Source organism: Oncorhynchus mykiss, chromosome 3 (assembly GCF_013265735.2).
Source record: "Oncorhynchus mykiss isolate Arlee chromosome 3, USDA_OmykA_1.1, whole genome shotgun sequence".
Lineage (NCBI taxonomy): Eukaryota > Metazoa > Chordata > Actinopteri > Salmoniformes > Salmonidae > Oncorhynchus > Oncorhynchus mykiss.
Genome location: NC_048567.1, coordinates 31,405,613 through 31,420,224, shown reverse-complemented (window position 1 = coordinate 31,420,224; position 14,612 = coordinate 31,405,613). Strand labels below are relative to the sequence as shown.

Below are 14,612 nucleotides of genomic sequence, written 5' to 3'. Positions count from 1 at the left end.
CTGATTGCTCAGTTTAGCTGGGCGGCCAGCTCTAGGAAGAGTCTTGGTGGTTCTAAACGTCTTTCATTTAAGAATGATGGAGGCCACTGTGTTCTTTGGGACCTACAATGCTTCAGAAATGTTTTGGTACCATTCCCCAGATCTGTGCCTCGACACAATCCTGTCTCGGCGCTCTGCGGACAATTCCTTTGACCTCATCGCTTGGTCTTTGCTCTGACATCCACTGTCAACTGTGGGACCTTACATAGACATGTGTGTGCCTTTCCAAATTATGTCCAATCAATTGAATTTACCACAGGTGGACTCCAATCAAGTTGCAGACACATCTCAAGGATGATCAATGGAAGTCTCACAGCAAAGGGTCTGAATTGTTGTGTAAAATAAGGTATTTATTTTGTCATAATCGGGTATTGTATGTAGATTGCTGATAAAAATACATATTGAATCAATTTTCGAACAAGGCTGTAACCTAACAAAATGTGGAAAAAGTCAAGGGGTCTGAATACTTTCTGAAGGCAGTGTGTATGTGTATGCTCAGGAAAGCCATTGTGAGCTGGAGTGTGGTGTATCAGTGGGTACCGATTCAAGGCTTGTGGTTGATAAAACTCGGTGGCTTAAATCACTGGTACATCAGAAGTTAGGAAAAAGGCTTCTTCCCTATGCATGCAAAGCAAACACCCTCCCTATATCCAGGGCTTACTCACTGCAATGCAGATATGAATCTACCCACAACATAAATTGAATTCAAAGTGGCACAATTTAAAAGTAGTCTCATATTATCTAGGCCTCTTCGTTTAAATTCAACATAGTCTAAAGTCAATTTAGGCGGATCAAGAGATAACCGATAACCCTAAATGTATCTTTCAAATCGGTGTGCTTATACAGCCTTCCTATGCTAGTGAGTCTACAAAAATAGGCCAACCTACCACGCAGATATTTTCTTTCACTGAAACAATATATTACTATTTTACCTTTAACACCACAAGTGAATTCCACTGTATCAAAAACAATAGAGTAGGTTACAAACATATCCTGTATTAATGCAACTAACAAATGAATACACTTTGCTTTTACCGATCATTACAGAATAAAAACGTAATTACACCTTCGTAAAGATTTTAATATAGCTAATACGTGTTTAATGAATGATTTAAAAAAGTTAAAATGCCATGGTGTCGTAGCGAACGTATGGAACGGGAAGCTAACTGGGTCTCTGGAAAGGCAAAACACCGTATGCATCGCACCAATGGGGTAAACTCACTTTGTGGAATTTTAATATGGCTCATTAAACGAGGGCTACACTGCCCCATTCGAAAAGGAAGGTACGTCCCCGTGCTTCAACTAACTTCAGCCTCACGGTGCAATCCCATGGCCCCACTTCTGACACCGATATAGCTCATTTAGAGCGTGGGAAGCGAACCCGGGTCTCTGTGAAAGGTATACACCCTACGCATCTTGCCAATATGTTAACTCGGTGGGAATCGTATAGCGTGGGTCGCTACAGTATATTACTTATAATTACGTAGGCCAATTAGAAGTTAGACTAGTTCATCTAGGCTATTTGTTAGGGATTTATCTGATTCCTCTGTCTGTAACTGCATGCATTCCAAACGGCTTCTATCTACGACGTGCGTAAGCAGGTTTGAGAACCTGTCTGAATTGAATCCAAATGATAACACATTGATAGTCAATATGTTGGCGAATATACAAGTGTTGGGCCAACATGTCATGTCGTCGTGTATGTCAACCGAATATTTGATTTAGTATAGTATCAAGAACTTTGTGCTGATGGAGACAATAGTAAATAGTTCATTTAATGCGGGAGAGACCATCCACAGCCACTGAAAGGTGTATCCATGAAACGACCGAGGCGCAAACGTCTTGGTTTTGCTCCTAATGGAACACAGTCCAGGAAATAGGCTCTACTTAGGAGTTAAAGAAGCAATTGGAGGCTTTGCTTATCGTCATCGCTCGAGAGGAATCAAGCTCTTAGTGCATTGAATACTTGGGAGACCGATGACTATCCCTGTGTCACAGTGGTTTCGACTCACTCAATCATATGCACTTCAACATACAGCGCATGCTTTCACCTTTTGCGTTCGCCTATTCTTCGGGAGTGCTTCCAGGATATGTTTTGATCACACACTTGCACACAGGTACGTAACAATATTAGATTACATTGATGTTTCGCTTCCGTGTGTTTGGTGAGGGTTCTGAATGGCAGCCGAGTCGAAGAGTAGGAGTTGGAGCAAATACGAACCTATTAATTTAACCTACGTGAGACTATATCAAACAAACACAACAAACATTCCATTATCAATAGTCTGGATCTATAACAACATGCGTACGTGGTTTATGGGTTGGATAGAGCTGCCCTAATATAGGCTACCTTTGCTTTGTCATATTCTTGAAATGTGAAGTTGAAAAGGTTGCTCTGTAATCATGCAACATCAAAACCCAAAGGGATTAATCCGATTGGAGGAACGTTATTGGAAGTGCATGGTTGACTAGATTCATGTTTGTTGTTTTTATAATCGTAGTCAATTATTAAATGGATATTTAATCGACTTTGTTGTTTGTTCCTTAAAACAGGCAGAGACAGATGAAAGCACATCCATATTAGGAAGTCCAATGTCCTACACATAGGTCTAATGGACATGCCATAGCTGTCATTTAGTTAGAGGAACATGACACACATTTCATGCGTTCATAATAACTGATTTTGAGCTCTTTAACATGTTAAATAGCCTACCAACAAAATTAGTTGGAGCTCATTACAAATCGACTCTGTGGTGGGGGGGGGGGGGGGATGCAAAACATGTGGCGGGGGTGTGGAGTCGAAAGATGCTGGGTGGGGGGTGTCGGAATCAGATGGAGCACAACTTTTGAACTACGTGTCTTATTGTCCTTTATAAACTTCAATGCGCCATTGTAGACGGAGGTCCTATGCTCTATATGGGGAAGCCTAAACAAACAACTATTCTCCCGTTCTCCTATGCATGGAGAGATGTGTGTGACATTGTGGAAGGAAAGAAAGCAGGAGGGCTGTGACGTCACAATCACAAAGTAGTGTCCACGTAGGGCAAGGGAGCAAATCACACGTCTGCGCACAGATGTCTGGTAGAAACAATTAGGCTACACTTAGCCTATTCAAACCTCATATATTTTTAAAAAATATATATATATTTTTTAACATGTATTTACTTATTTGACTGGTTTTATTTACTAGCAGACTACAAAGATTAACATTCGGTAAAGGCTATAGGCACAATACCCAAATATATTGCCGTATAGGCTAACAAATGAAATATGAAGTTCCAAGCTATTTAAGCCAGCTGTAGGTTATAGTATGCGATGCATAACGTTGCTGGGACGTCACGCCGGTGCTCTACATTCTTAGCGCAAGTGACACGAGAGAGGAAGAGAGCCGGTGACAGAGGGTAACAGACAGGGACAGAGAGCATTGAACCTGTACAGTCCTACGGCAACGAGACCACCACGAGTAAAATACGCCAGAAACGTGCCATGCAATGTAAATAAGTCATTAATAGAATCAAAAGATGAGTGGAACCGGCACTCTCAAAATATAGTGCCCCAAGTAGCCTTAGGCCTATCTGGAGTAATTCCCTCATATTGCATAACCATACCTCTCCTAAGGGGAAAACGGTTGTCTACTGTCTTACTGGGAAAGGAAGTCGTTAAATACATATTATTGTTGCTGGTTGCAGGTCGGAATGGTATTATAGCCTCAGACAAACGTATTTGACTCCGTGTGAATACAGTGTTACTTGATGAGGAATGGGAGTGGTCATTCAATTAGGCTACTATTTTGTTTTATTTGCCTGTGCCCTGATTTGAAGAATGTCATAATATCAAAACATGGCTGTTTTGTTTCGAGGACATTGCAACAACGTATAAGTATAGCAGTGAACTTGTCTGGCTACATTTCGTTGGCAATGTAGCGTACAATCAGAGTTGAGTGTTTTGAATGACCCTGCGTGCTGAAAAAAAAGTTACGATATAGTTAGAAACTTGAAAGGTGTAAAATAACTTGACGTATTTGATACAAAGCAGGCTAATAACGGTGCAGAATGCAGCATTGGGGACAGTGTCTTTAGACTTCCCACGTGTTTTACAGGATGCAGTTGTTGTTGTCTCTGGCGGCATCAGGTTTCAGACGTATAGGAAAATTGTATTCACCTTTCAAAAGTCCGCTGATGAAAATAGTTTTTTTTCTTTTAGATACACAAAATCATCCGTGACATTTGGACATGATCGTAACACACGACGTAGCCTAATTGTATTCTCCCTCAGAACTGAGTAGCCAACGAAATTAGAATGATAATCCACTGGAGCGCCACCTGTCGTAATAGGCCTACATATTATTTTCAAATTCATTACAGTTAAAAACGTTTCAATCCAACCTTTTAATGCGAGTAAATTACATGTTGCATAAAAACATGTCATGACAGGCCTGATGGAAACATCACATTTGTTGGTAAGCTTTCTAAATGTTAACTAAACAAATACACTAAGGCATGGTGGGATCTTTTTGTGTTGGCACAATTAATGATGCGAGTAATGGCTCTGGGAACGCTTTTGTGCGCAAATATTGGTATAATAACCTTTATATCGAAGTACATTTGGAGTCACGAAATGACATGTTATTTGATGCTCCCACTACGATTCGGCAACGCATGCAGTTTCTTAGGCTACAGATGAAATAACAGGTTGGTGAAAGTGCAAGGTGGCAAGCTTGATGCACTTTTCCAATTAAATATCGAGGGTCTTATTCTGGTGACATGATGATCAATACTTGGCTGCAGTTTGACAAATAAAACTATTCGTTAAACTCGCTATTTTGTCTGTACTAATCTCATCATGTGGACCATACCTGCCCTGTTGATTATTATTTATTTTTTAAGTAAGGAGGTCAGTTAAAGAACGAATTCCTATTTTCAAGAAGGTTTAAGAACAAGGAACACAGCGGCAGAACGACAGATTTTTGCTATATCAGCTCGGGCCTTCGATCTTGCAACCTTTCGGTTACTAGTCCAACGCTCTAACCACTAGGATACCTGCCGCCCCTACACGCAAGATGTTGGCTAGAGCACATGTGAGTGTGCCAATACCGGAGTGGGCACATTAGCTAAATAAAGCAACAACAAAGAATGTGACAAAACCATCAGTAGAGTTGAAAATGCGATGGAAACCCATTTCATTTGTATTTGTTATTAGGTACATGGGAATTTAAAAAGTTATTTTTATGTGCACTACTTTTATGTGCACAAACACTTTTATGGTTACTACATGATTCCATGTGTGTTATTTCATAGTTTTGATGTCTTCGCTATTATTCTGCAACGTAGAACATGGTAACAACATAAAGAAAAACCCCTTGAATGAGTAGGTGTGTCCAAACCCCTGACTGGGACTGTATATAAATGTTCAGAGTCTTGTGATGACATGCATGTGCATGTGGCATCTCCAAATCTCACAAATATAAGTTTAAATATATGAAAATAGGAACACGGTGGCCATGTTTAACATGCTTTCTAAATCTTGATTAAATATCTATTTATTTAAAGATCCACATTGTAGCAACATACTGTACCATGATCCACAGCTGATCATGTTGGGGCTACAAAAATGCACAGCTTCACAGAAGAAAGCCACTGGTGGAAAAGCACTGTTGCAATGAAGTCACACAGTAGCACATACATGACCCAACAGAGTTTGTATTTGATTGGGAAAGAGGGATACCTAGTCAGTTGCTCAACTGAATGCGTTCAACCGAAATGTGTCTTCCGCATTTAACCCAAACCCTCATAATCAGAGATGTGCTGCCTTTAAAAACAACCACGTCATGGGCATCCAGGGAGCAGTTGTTATTGTCTTGCTCAAGGGCAGAATGGCAGATTTGTCCAACTCGCTGGCTCAGGGAGTTACTGGCCCAATGCTTTTAACCACCAGGCTACCTGCCTTTTACCATCATGCTTTAAAAAAAAATTCTTCCTTAAAAAAAAGTCTTCCTTAAGTAGATTGTGTGCTTACTTTACTTTCCATCTCTTGGCCTATCACACTTAAACTTTACACACTGTACCATGAAATGTCTTTCAAAGACGTTTTGTCATAGTTCCCCCTCCCGTTCTCTATCTGTAGGAGTCAAATTAGTGATTTCATTTTTTGAGCCAAATGTGTTCTATGTGAAACAATGAGGACAAGGCAGGCCTTTGTGGTGGCTGCAATGCATTTTTTACCCATGTGAATGGTGCCTCACATTCCACAGCAGCAGGCCCTAGCTGAATCGCACCAGGCCCTAGCTGAATGGCACCAGTAACTCCCTCTGCTGTTTTCATTACTGATTACTCCTATTGGGCTTTTTGAACAACACACACACACACACACACACACACACACACACACACACACACACACAGGGGTCATACACATCTTACTATATTTTATATCATCACATTATGGAAGATCCATAGAACCCCATTTGGTTATGCATCTTAATTTCCTGTGTATCCTGTCTCTTTGTCCGGATAACCTGAGGTGCAACACTCAACAGTTGTGTGTCTTTTGTTTCCTCAATTTTTGTCTACCCTGGCAACACCTTAATGGGCTAGGCTGATGTGGTAAACACACCACACCTCTACTACATTCTAGGAGATTTAAGATACGTAATGTTGTTGCATAACCTGTATCCAGAGTAGAAAATACTTCCTATAGTCTTTTATCCATACACACAGTGTTGACTCGTTTTTTTGTGTGGCTCACTTGGTTTGGGTAAAACAGCTAAAACAGCTATTTGTTTTTATTAAATTAATTTACTCTAATGGAATCTGTACCTGGCGGCTGTCTACAGACAATCCCATAATTAGTTTATCGGCAGACTGATAGGTAGTGGTACCTGGCTGTGTTAGTTTGTGGCCACGGCATTGATTTCAGCTGCACAGTAAGACTCCTCCTGTGAAAGGGCAGTCTCTCTCTGCCAGTTCAGAAAGACTGTGGCTCCTGGATTAAATTATAAATGAGCCCCTCCATAGGAAACTTATTGCTTATGTCCTCAGTATAATCAAAAGGAATGTATTTGGCAAAAAGACTGACTGCAGACCCTTTAAGGCACTGCTGTATCTTCTCTCATCATCACTACAAACACACACACACACGTGTGTTTTCTCCTAATTCTGAGCAAAGGGTAACAGGTGGGTGTGTAATCCCCATATTTGGGTCACACCTGCAACCCCATGGCTGGATCAATGAAATGCCATGCTACGTAAGTATGGGCTTGATAGTAAGCTATCTAGCAAGATATCTGGCCAAATTAGACCCGAAGAAAATGATTTAGTCATCGTGGGATTAGGGGTTAGAGGAGAGGAGCGGGGTTGGCATGAGGTCGGGGGGAGGCTGGGGCCGAGGCTGGGGCCGAGGGATTTAACATGGCACATTTGAGACTGCATGGTTAGCTAGTCAAGAGGCTGTGCTATTGTGATGGGGTAACATGTAATAGGGTGTATTGGTAACACTTGATAACACACCTTCATGAATAAGCATTAAAAATAACATTTTCATTATTTGTTAGAAGCATTGTCAAAAAGTGTCACCGTTGTGTTTCAGGGACTGTTGTAGTGAGACTGATTTTGGAATGCTGAATCTGAGATTGAATGAGGAGTTTCAACGGAACATTTGATTGGGTGATTTCGAGACTACCTAGTGTGTGTTTAGTGTCCTTCTGACACATAAATGCTTCCCTTCCAATTAACACATCATGCCTATTATTGGCCATTCGTCTCACATGAGAGAGTGAGAGAGAATGCTTGAACAACACCATGTTGATTATGCATCTGCCCCACTCCTGGCGAGTCAGTAACTTAACCCCCACAGCAGATCACAAACACATTCATAAAACACTCCTTTGATTAATACTCACAGTAATTATTTGAATCCCCATCGGTTGTGGTATGCTGTAGTAAAGGAACATATGTCTAATAGATTTTTTTGCCTGCTCTGTGAACCAATGGTGGCATTGTTGCTCTGATTGCTAAGGGATTAAAGAAGAGAAATACGATTAGGGAGAAGTAGCCCTGAGTCACGTGGATGCAATCAGGGATTGGAAAGATACTCTCTGTGTGTGTGTGTGTGTGTGTGTGTGTGTGTGTGTGTGTGTGTGTGTGTGTGTGTGTGCGCGCGCTGGGGCGAGCTCATTGTCCAGCCCAGATGTCACTAGCGACTAGCTCACTGGTATTATCGATCCAAGTTTTTTAATAGGCCCACTGCTCAATAGAATAATGGCATTATAAGCAGACGTTGAGTTGAATAAGACCAACATGATACAGTTAAAAAATGACTGTGATGAAACGCTCGCTAATATAATCATATTTTGTCTTTGATCAGTTACCTTCTTCCATTGCCTTCATCAAATGAAATTGATTGAATTAGGCCTTTAGCTTTTGAACATGACTTTTCCATCAACAAAGAAAACCTTTTGGTAAAAAGTCCCGGTTGATCAAATGATAATCATTAAATCAATAATAAGTGGGATATGAACGAGGTGAGGTCATTGCTCCTGTTTTGTCTACATTAACAGGTAATATGTCCTCGATATGTTTGTTTTAGCCTTTGGTATCTCTCTATGCAGATAGAGATAAAAACATAGGTTGTCTATCATCCCATCTGGTAGTGACTGTCTTGACTGCATCGCATCGATGTACAGAAGCTAGCCAAGCTAGCAACCTAGGCTAATTGAGGCTATTCTGTTGCATTTCCCCTTCCTTGTCCACAACAACTCCATTCAGATGAAACAGCAGCCTACCCGGTGGCTGCTCGTTGTAGCCTACTCCTTCTCATTTAACTAACTTAATTCTGTCATTTTAATTCCATTTTTGCATTGATTAGCGATCTCTCACGTCGGCTGCTACACATGGAGCCACTGACGGTACCACTTTGATTTGCCAACAATAACAACAAACGTGTGACATCTCTGTAGGTTTCGCAAGTGTTCAAACACTAATGTCCGTTCGGGTGTTCAAATAACCGTGCCCATCTCTACCTAACACTAGTAGTGGCCTGACACTATTCATCCTGACACTGCCTTCCACTGGCCATGCCTCTGCGTCTGTCTCTGCTGTGTGACGGAGGCTGTGGCCTTCCTCACGACCTTGTTCATATTTGATGAGCCACCGCCAGTCGCTAAGCCCCAGCCAGCTCTAAACACCCAACCGTAAGGTCTGAAGAGAGGAGAGGTGGAGGGTGGGAGGGGTAGAGAGGTGGAGGGATAGAAGGGTGAAGGGGTGGAGAGATGAGGACACTACGAACTTAATCCAAACCCTGTGTTCTGAAGGTCAACAAAGTGGGGTGGGGGGGGGGGGTTGGGGCAACGATGGCTTCAGCCTATATCTCATTCGAATCTCGAGAGGCGACCCCCTTTTTTAAAAACAACGCTGGTTTAAAAACACATGCTACTGTTTTTCTGCCACGAAAGTGGTGCTTTGATTTTCCTTTGAATCCCAGTCGGGTACTAGAGCTCTTATACTTACTTGTAAGCAAACACGTCATTTAGCTGAGATTTATGTACAGTGGGACAACTAGCTGGCATGTTGTTTCTGCTGGTCCATGAAGTGAACAGCAGGAGACGTGGTCCTGCTGTGAGTGAGGCTGCTTCGTGGTGGTTAGTGAATGCTCTTATTAGATTAGATTAGCACGGCATCGTAGGCTGGACAGGCTCACACAAAGACCACACCCAATAGTCACAGTCACACATACAAACATCCCAGCAGACTCATTGAAGCATATTTAAAGTGGCTATACAAAACTTTTGCCTCTGGGTTGTTCTTGAGCCAAAAGGGGTCACGTAAAACAGACGGAAATATTGTCAAGAAAATACCTCATTGGAAAGAAAGGGGCATATATTTCCACACCAGTGAGCCACAACATATGTTGTTTACCGAAAACAAAGGATCTGCTTCGTCATCCCTAATAATTGTGGATGACAAGTAACTCGAAATAGAACAGAGTTATGTCTCTGCTTTCCACTTAACTTGAGTTCTACGAGGATGATCTAGTTTCTAGACGAGGACCCTGGGTAGATGTGTGCTTTGAGAGTGGAACAGGATGGATGTAGGCCTAGTTATTGTGCTCTTTGAAGCCTGGTGATGTTCAATGTCTGAATGACTTAGGGAAACAAGCTGGAAATGTCTCTGGGCTACAGCTGATCATTCACTAAAGAGGACCTGATCGTTAGCCACTGATGTCAACCCAACCTTGCATGACGGAGGGCGATATTTATGTTCCTATTTGTATGGGTGTGTATTGGGTTGTGTGTGTGTGTGTGTACATGCATGTGTGTGTGCGTCCGTGCTTGCGTGTGTGTGTGTGTGTGAGGGAGGGGTCCCCCAGTAGCCAGGCCCAGCTGTGTTTAAACACATTGCTTCACTAGAAGTGTGTTTCTGTGTTCCTACGTACGCAAGTGTGTAATAAAGTAATAAAGTGATAATCAATGTTGCTTTCATGCACATTATAGTATTCTCCCCCCCCCCCCCCCCCCCCAAAAAAAAAAAACTGAAATATTTGTTATGGTTGTGTTCTCTCTTAGTAAGCATCTCTCTCACAAAGCTACTCATGTGGAAAAGCCAGACGGAGGGAGAGATAGTCTAGGATGGTTATTTGATTTCTCTGTCTCTGTCAGCAGCTGTGTCTGCATTCTCAGAATGAGGGAGAGAGATGGAGGCAAGGAAAGGGAGAGGGAGAGAGGGAGGGAGAGAGAGAGAGAGAATCCATATTTATGCTTATTTATTTTAACTTTTGTACTTGAACTATTTCTATATCGGTACAGCACTATATATAGACATATGACACTTTTATTGTTTATTTCACTTTTGTTAATTATCTATTTCACTAAACATATGTTTCCCATGCCAATAAACCCCCTTAAATTGAAATTCAGAGAGAGAGCGAGCTGTGGAGAAGGGAGACAGGGGCAGACTGGTTTTGAGGTCACTGAGGATGGTGGTGAGGATGATGACTGCCAGGGGCTAATGAACTTGCCCCATAGCCATGTGTGGAGCTGAATGTAAAGCTGGACAGAGGTAGCTACCACATGATCCACTGCCTTTACTGGCCTCTCTCCACTACATCAGCCAAGGCAATGAAACAAAATGAAAGATCGCTGCTTCCTGAGTGGCTGTTCTCTTCCACCCCCCCATCCTCTCTCTTTGTCTCTGTCCCTGTCCCTCCCTTTCTCTCTCTCTCTCTCTGTCTCTCTCTCATTGCTGAAAGGCTGCACTATTGTCCCAAACTAGGCTTAATCTGAGTCTAGGAACCCGACCCTCGATGTTTTCCACCTTCCTCTAGTCCAGATTCTGTCTTCTACCCTCTGCCTTCCATGGGCTACTGCTGCCAGCGGCCAGTGTTATCCACTGGGAATGCACGTTTCCCAGCTGCTGCCTCTATACCTCTTGCCCTGGGTGTAGTTTGTTGGTGTAGTAGCGGTTCAGAGAGGGGAAACCAAAGTCAGGGAGCTCTTAGCAATGACCCCCAACCCCCCCATTCGCCCCTCCTCATTGGTCCTTGGTGTTTTGTAAAGACCTAGATCTCCTTGCACTCCCCCATACGCTCCCCTACCCCGCTGACCTCGGTGTCCTGTTCCCACATTATATCCAGATGTGTGTGTGTGTGTGTGTGTGTGTGTGGGAGGGAGGGGCCCCCCAGTAGCCAGGCCCAGACTCAGATTATCTGAAGCTGCTATTAAACACACTCATTCACTAGACTTCTCTGTTGACCCTACTACTGAGAGAACGGAAGTCAGATGTCATCATGGTGAACTGACTACCATGCCCTCTTACACCACTTTCAATTTACATGTATTTCCATGTATTTCCATTTAAATAAACACTTTACATTTTCCAGGGTCAAGAAGGAACCTGCCAGTAAGCATTTCGTTGGAAGTTGTATACCATGTATGTGTGTGTGTATATATATATATATATATATATATATATACATACAGTGCCTTGCGAAAGTATTCGGCCCCCTTGAACTTTGCGACCTTTTGCCACATTTCAGGCTTCAAACATAAAGATATAAAACTGTATTTTTTGGTGAAGAATCAACAACAAGTGGGACACAATCATGAAGTGGAACGACATTTATTGGATATTTCAAACTTTTTTAACAAATCAAAAACTGAAAAATTGGGCGTGCAAAATTATTCAGCCCCTTTACTTTCAGTGCAGCAAACTCTCTCCAGAAGTTCAGTGAGGATCTCTGAATGATCCAATGTTGACCTAAATGACTAATGATGATAAATACAATCCACCTGTGTGTAATCAAGTCTCCGTATAAATGCACCTGCACTGTGATAGTCTCAGAGGTCCGTTAAAAGCGCAGAGAGCATCATGAAGAACAAGGAACACACCAGGCAGGTCCGAGATACTGTTGTGAAGAAGTTTAAAGCCGGATTTGGATACAAAAAGATTTCCCAAGCTTTAAACATGCCAAGGAGCACTGTGCAAGCGATAATATCTGACACTACCATCGGATGAATCCCAGAACATATTCCAGTCTTTGCTAGCGAAACAGTCCTGTAGCTTAGTATCCGCTTCATCAGACCACTTTCGTATTGAGCGGGTCACTTGTACTTCTTGTTTCAGTTTTTGCATGTAAGCAGGTATCAGGAGGATAGTTATGATCAGATTTGCCAAAAGGGGGGCGAGGGAGAGCTTGTATGCGTCTTTATGTGTACAGTGAAGGTGATCTAGAGTTTTTTTCGCCTCCAGTTGGACAGGTCATGTGCTGGTAAAAATGAGATAAAACGGATTTCAGTTTTCCTGCATTAAAGTCACCGGCCACTAGGAGCACCGCCTCTGGGTGAGCATTTTCTTGTTTGCTTATGGCCCTATACAGCTCGTTGAGTGTGGTCTTAGTGCCAGCATCGGTTTCTGGTAGTAAATAGACAGGCACGACAAATATTTCCATGAGAATCGTAGAAATTCAGTTGTTTGGTCTCCAGCATTGCTTCAAGTTGGACCTATGTCACCACAGGAAAACCGTGCCATGCAAAAAAACGACATTTTGTTTTTGCTGAGCCCACATATGAATGGAATCTAATAGACTTCGGAGAATCAGGGCTCGTTGTCAGAATATTATTGATTAGAGGTGACACACACACACACACACACACACAGACAGACTCTCTCTAATACCACTATCTTGCTCGGGAATGATTGTTGTCATGGTATTCCCATAACAAAGTCAACGAGACAGAGGCTCTTTGCTCTTGAGGCTCCTGGCCGTGATAATCTAATCCCTGGCCACAGAACTCTATTTAAAGAGCAAACTAATCTCATCAGATTATACCTTGCCGACTAGCACAAAATCACCCAATTCATGCCCCATGACCGTGGGTGGAGAAATCTGTTCATAACCGCCATAACCGAGGGAAGCTACAGGAGGGCCGTGTTCATTTGAGCATGAAGCATAAAATGTTTTAAAACATTCAGTAACAGAAAACAAAAAATGTATGTTTCTTATTGGACAAGTCGAGGTAGTCCCTCCCTGGTTCAGTCTGTCTTCTCCTGTTCGGTGCCTAATGAACACAACCCTCGCTGTTAAGGCAGAAAGGGAGTCAGTTTACAGGGGGCTGCAGACAGGTGTCATTGGCCCAGATAATGCTAGTGGACAATTGTGATGTGAACACTTGTATTGTCTGCAGCCTGTTCTGTTGTGCTGCTGTTAGAGTGCTTCTTTGTCTCTGTGGATCTTTACAGTCAGTGTACCACCACTACCTTATACTGTATGTCTTCAGCTGTGCCAATATGTTATTCTCTCCTCTCCTCGGTGCTCGTCTATTCTGGTATAAATCACCTAATTCTGTGCAGTGCAGACATCACTGACATGAGTTCTGTGTAGGCTAGTGTATTGCTCTGTGCAGGGTGCTGTAGCACAGAGCTGCTCTGTGTGTTGTGTTTCACTGTGCAGTCCCATGCTGCTGATTTACACAGAATACACACCCACACTACGCCCTTCTCTGTGCTTATGGACGCACACACTACCGGTCAAAAGTTTTAGAACACCTACTCATTCCAGGGTTTTTCTTTATTTTTTACGATTTTCTACACTGTAGAATAGTAGTGAAGACATCAACACAATGAAATAACACCTATGGAATCATGTAGTAACCAAAAAAGTGTTCAACAAATCTAAATATATCTCATATTTGATATTCTTCAAATAGCCAGAAGATAGCCCTATTTGGTCTTCACTATTATTCTACAATGTAGAAAATAGTATAACATTAAGAAAAACCTTTTGAATGAGTAGGTGTTCTAAAACTTTTGACCAGTAGTGTACGTGTACATAAGACAAACACACAGACATACAGATGTTTCTCACAGCAGAAAAATAATCCTGCAGCAACAGGCAATGTGAATTATTGTGTGGATTATAATAAATTGACATTTTTGTAGGGGTTGATACATTTTTTGTTAAGAGATATCAAGTCTGACATTATATATATATATATATATATATATATATATATATATATATATATATATATATATATATATACACACACACAGTGGGGCAAAAAAGTATTTAGTCAGCCACCA

The 14,612-nt window shown here is 42.0% G+C and overlaps 1 protein-coding gene across 2 annotated transcripts in view; it reads left to right on the top strand.

Annotated features, from left to right (window-relative positions):
• Positions 1 to 1,330: 1,330 nt before the first annotated feature.
• The window catches only part of LOC110518297 (zinc finger protein 516), a 52,373-nt gene continuing 39,091 nt past the window's right edge, over positions 1,331 to 14,612 (top strand). Inside the window, exon 1 of one of the 2 annotated variants that reach the window (XM_036973838.1) lies at positions 1,331 to 2,156. The gene's annotated coding sequence lies outside the window, so the exon portion shown is untranslated. The remainder of the gene's footprint in view (positions 2,157 to 14,612) is intronic. The other variant, XM_036973837.1, reaches the window with a different exon arrangement.